Below are 5,881 nucleotides of genomic sequence, written 5' to 3'. Positions count from 1 at the left end.
ATATACATATATGGACTTGTGTTGCTTTCCTGAGTTCTGGAATACTTAAAAAGACAATTAAACTGTACAGATCTCATGTATTTGTTAGGATTGGATTTTAAGTAATTTTAAAACAATGGCAATAGAGTACAATTTTAATCTTCAAGTAAAGGAATTATTAATTTTCTTTCTAATAACATGCTTTAAAGTACAGCACAATGGGAAGCAGAGGCAGGAGGACCACAAATTCTATCCCAGAATGGTCAATTCAGCAACCTAGTGAGAACTCATTACAAAATAATGAAAAGAGATCAGGTTGCATTTCATGGGAATTTTCTAGGTTTAATCCCCATTGCTGTCCCCTCAAAATTTATTAAGTATTTTCAAAGTTGTGTGATATGTTGTCAAATATGAATTGCTAAATAACTTTTATATAGAATCACCTGGATACAATTTTAGGCTTTATCAGTGAATTCTTTCTATTACTTATGAGACTAAGAGTTTGTAACCAGTTTTTAATTTCTATTTTTATTTTTTGGTGGTACCAGGGATTGAACTCAGGAACTTGCACATGTCAGGCAAGCACCTATTGCACTAAGCTATCTCCCCGCCCTATAGCCATTTATTAAAAAAAAAACAACCCAAAATATTAAAAAAAATAGAAATAATACAAACTTTCATTAAAGTAATAGGAATTCAACAATGGTTGTTGTATAGCATAATGTTACCTTCAAATTAGGTGTTTAGGTTGTCCGATATGAACCTGCATAATTGGTAAAAGTTATAATTTAAAAGGAGAAGAGAACAATAAGAATTTTTAAAAAATGTATTTGAGTATTAACTGCTCCTTTCAATAGACCAGCAGAAATAAACAGTACAATTATACAAACTATCCTCTCTATAAATATAAATACATCTTTTTTTCCATTTTTTCTTCTGTTACTTTCCTCATCCCAGTTTTCCCTCCCATTGAACAGACTTTTTCCATTTCACAGTATGAATTGTACATTTCAGATTTGTTTTTCTCTTTCAGGGTTTCATAGTAGGAAGGCAATATGATGTTTGGTAAAACAGGACAGATTTGTTTTCCTTACCAATATAGTCATCCATTTACATTTAAAGGCCTCAAAAGTTGTATTTTTATAGCTAAGTAATACTCTTATTGTATAACAGTATCACACCTTTCATTCATTCCTCAGTTGATTAGAATTTGGGCTGTTTCCAGGATTTAGTATTGCACTGCTATAAACATGGGTGCACATATATCACTGTGGTATGATGTTTTCAGTTCTTTTGGAAAAATAAATAGGAGGGGAATAGCTGACTTGAATGGGACCTCCAATTCTGGCTATTTGAGGAATTTGAACACTGATTTTCATAGAGGTTATACCAGTCAACATTTTCACTAACAGTGGAAAGAGTTCCTTTTTCAAAATTTATACTAGAATTTATATCATTCCATCATTTGTTATTGATTCCTTGATCACAGCCATTCTTTCTTGAAGATGCAATCTCAGCCTTATTTCATTTTGCATCCCTTGAATTACCAATGATGAATGTTTTCATGTATTTACTTGCCTTTTTTTAAAATTTGTCGAGTATATAATCATCTCAGATGCCCATTTTTGGATTAGGTCTTTGAATTTTGGAGGCCTGATTTTCAAAAATTCCTTATATGTTCTAGACAGTAGTCATTTGTTTGAGGGAGTGTTGGCTATAATTTTTTCCCAATTTTTGGGTTTTGTTTTCACTCTTTTGTTGATTTCTTTTGATACACAGAAACTTTTCAAAAATATGAGATCTCAGTTGTTAACTTAGAAGTATTTCCTGTGCAGTTTGTTTTGTTTACAAACTACCTACCCATATGTCTTTAAGATTTCTACCTACTTTCTCCACCGAAGATTTAGTGTTTCAGTTTTACTATTTAAATATTTGATCTATTTTTGACTAATTTTATGCATGGTGATAGACATGGGTCTAATTTTAGCCCGTAGCATATGGAAATCCAGTTTTTAAGTACCATTTGTTATAGAGACTTTCTTCCACTGAACATGGTTGAACCCCTTGTCAAAGGTAAGGTGGTCGAGTGTTTTCTTTTTCTACTGTAGTAACCCTACTTTTTGCTTCTGTCTAATTTCTTACTCTGGTAGTTCTTTTTTGTTGTTGCGCTTGAAGTCCTGGTCATTTTTGTCTATTTCTAAAATATCTGTCACTACTCATTGTAGGTTTGATTTGGTGGTAATGAATTTCTTCAGTTGTTCTTTGTCTTATCTAGCCACTACGTTTGATAGTTTTTCAGGGTACATCAATATGAGTTGGAAATTATTTGCTTTTAGGAACTGAAATATCTTACTCCAAGCTCTTCTTGATTTGATGGTCTGTTTCCAAAAAAGTGTAGTGATTCTGATGCACTTGTCATTATAAATGACCTGTTTCTTTTCTCTAACAGCTTTTAGCATTCTATTCTTAGGCTTAATTTCTGAGATCTTGATTATTATGTGTCTTGGTTTAGATTTATTTTGATCATGGCTAATGGGAGTTCTTTTTACCTGCATGTCAGGTTCTTTTCCCTTGCTTGGAGAATTTTCTGCTACTACTACATCAAAAAGGCATTTTATGTCATTTGTGTTGACTCCTACTGTTTGGGTGATATCTGTTAGTCTTATATTATTTTTCTTTAATCATCTTGTAGTTGATGCATTGTTACTTCCTAGTTCCTTGTTATTTTTAAAAGATCTTTCCTTTCATGTTCATTACCTGTAATGATATCTTCAAGGTTCAACATTCTATGTTCAGTTTCATTCAAGCAGTTTGGCCAGCTTTCAATGGAATTCTTAATGCCCTGGCTATCTGTTTGACTCTATTTCATGCATCCTACTTCTTTTATCCTTCCTTGAATTTTTCAATCATTTTCCCATTTGCCTCTATTTTTTAATCTGCATCCTTTAGATATGCTGAAAAATTCTGTCATGATTGCATGATTATTTTCACTTTTTTTACCTGAGAGATTATCTTTAATCTGATTTACTCCATAGTTTGATAGATTATTTTACTTCGGTTCCTAAGTAAAAACTGAAAAATAATTTTTTTTCTTCATTTCAGAAATTTCTGGTGTGAGACTTTTTTATTTATTTATTTATTTATTTATTTAGTGCTGCCAGGGATTGAACTCAGGACCTTGAGCTTGCCAGGCAAGCACCTATTCTGCTGCGTTATCAACCTGGCCTCTGGTGAGAGACTTCTAAGTTCTTCTATGATCTTGTCTCCTGAACCTTTTCTATGTGGGATGGAAGTCTGAGAATGCCTTTTGCTCCCTCATTTTGAAAGTTTTGAAGCTCCCAATGTTCACTCTGATTCTCTGTAGACAATAGGGATGTTGGGTGTGGGTGAACAAGAGAATGTGGTGTAGGCTCATGAAAGCTCCTACTCTCTGCAAAACAGCAAGAAAAATGTAGCTTCATTATTCATGGTAGTATGTAAGAGATTTTAAGTAATTCAAAAATCATACAGTCTAGCAAGTAGTCTATAATCTTTTCTCTTTCTGTCATACCATATTATCATTGGTTTCTTATTAAAAGGATGATGAAAATTGTACATAAATGTTTGTTCTAGTATAAATTTTGAAACTTATTGAATTTTCTCATAAATGTTTCTTAAAGACAGGTTATTATTTCCAGTATAAAATTGCTTCATGTGCAGCAATCTAGTAGCAAAACTTTTAAGTACCTTGGAATTATTAATCCTTTAAATGACTCAAAATATCCTTTATTTATTAAATCATGTTTATGGAGATATTGCCATTTATTCCCACTAATGCTAATTTCAGGGTGTTAAACAGATTTTTAAAACTCAGCTAATTTGAACTCTTGGAAATTAATTTAATTTATCAAGGGTTCTTATTAGTTTTCAACATATAATTTTAAAAGTTACATTCTCAAATATTTATCTTAGATATCTCTTATCAAGTTGCTATTATTTTTTGTATAAAACACTAGGGCTTCTTTTTAGGATATGTCCTGAGGGGACTTGACTGACCGTGTCAGATACAAAAGTTACATTTTTTCTTATACAGGCCTTGCTTTATCTTCGTCTTAACCATCCAGAAGAAAAGTGTAGAAACAAGGTATGAAAAGTGAAGCTATGTTAATATGCTGAGCTGTGGAAGGCTGAATTAATCAGATTTGGACATTGCCAGTGCTGTGGATAACCCACTGCTCTTGTGGAGCACTGGAATATATTGGAATATTTTGCTGAATTGATGCACCTACAATATATGGATCACAATTGAATACCTATCTCTGACAAAACTGAACCAAAAAAGGTGATATAAATGAAGGACAATTTTGTATCTGTATATACACAATAGTTAGGATAGATATATAGCTACTTTCTCCTAATTCAATAGGAAGAAAGATCTGTACTAATAGTGTTTGGACAGGATATCATGTCTGCATCTTGTGCTTTGAATGAGTACTACAAAGACAACAATATGCAATGTATTAATTGTTGTCTCTCCTACCAACCTGTTTTAAAGCTGTCACATTGGAATTTTTATCAATAAAATTAATAAAAAATGTACAGATAGTCCAAGGAGCTATTGAAAACTAGGTTAGGGCTCATGAGTGGGGGACCTCAGAAATCCTGAAAGGAATCATCTGGACATCTCTCCCACTTAATTCAGTAAACACCAGAGAAGTCCATGCTACAAAACCATATCAAGAATGTATTAGATGCTGATGTCTACATGAGTGTTTATGTTAAAAACACCTACCTTGCTTCATTCATTTTTTCAGGAATACCAACTCTCATCTGACCCTCTCATAATGAAGTTCTCATGATTGCCTGGACACGATGAACAAAATTTTTCATGGAGACCACCGATTTTCTCTTTTAAAGCATGCTATGTAGACAATACTAAGTAATTTGGATGGTTCTCAGCACAGCAGACATTATCATAACACATACATCTTACATGTACATGAAAAGGTACGTGTTGCAGTTACTGCCACGTTACTCACAGCCTGCAGTTCCCCAAGGACAGGGGTTCAGTTATGGGGTGGTCAGAGAATGAGTTTTGGTTCACCATGGCAGGGCCAGGGCCTAGACACATTTAATTGTCTGGTTGTCACCTCCTGGATACTCTTGGGTGACATTATGGCTAGAGTAATGGAGTAAACAAATACACAGAATCTGTTACTCTGCCCCCCCCAAATATAAAATAAAAATAAAATACTAGGGATTCTAATGTAGAATTTTTTCTACATTGTTGTTGTTTAAAAGACTGTTACTATCTTTTAAAAGGATTAATTTTTATATACCACTCCAAAAAATATGAATAGAGCAGTAAGTCCATGAGAATACTTAGTAGCAGTAAATAATATCACATACAGATTATCTGAGTACGGGCAGATTTTTCCAGAATGTGATTAGTCAGCTCCTCTTCCCATATCTCTTATGCTTCTTAGGTTAATAGGCTCATACAAGTAAGTTACTTTTATGACCATGTAAAAGGAAAGAAGAAGCAAACATGATAAAGTCTGCCTTTGGAACTACCACACTTACTATGATTTCATTTTATTTCTAATGCAAGTCAGATGAGCAGAAGTCAAAGGGAAATGGAAACATATTCTATCTCTATAATAACTAAGAAGTCTATGAAAATGGTGTGTAACTGAGATTTAAAAATAGAACTGAAGGGCCAGGGAGATGGCTCAGTAGAATAAGCACTTGCCTCACAAGCACAAGTGCCTGAGTTCAATCCCTGGTTCCTCCAACACACACACACACACACACACACACACACACACACACACAAATTGAACTGCCAGTAAAATTCAGCTTTTTCCTAAATTCATGCTATCAGAAATAAATTAATACAGTCTCAGTGGTATGATTGTGATTG

This window comes from Octodon degus, unplaced genomic scaffold (assembly GCF_000260255.1).
Source record: "Octodon degus isolate 3935 unplaced genomic scaffold, OctDeg1.0 scaffold00041, whole genome shotgun sequence".
In the NCBI taxonomy this organism is placed as follows: domain Eukaryota; kingdom Metazoa; phylum Chordata; class Mammalia; order Rodentia; family Octodontidae; genus Octodon; species Octodon degus.
The sequence above is the reverse complement of the archived record's forward strand: the minus strand, read 5'-3'. Positions refer to the sequence as shown.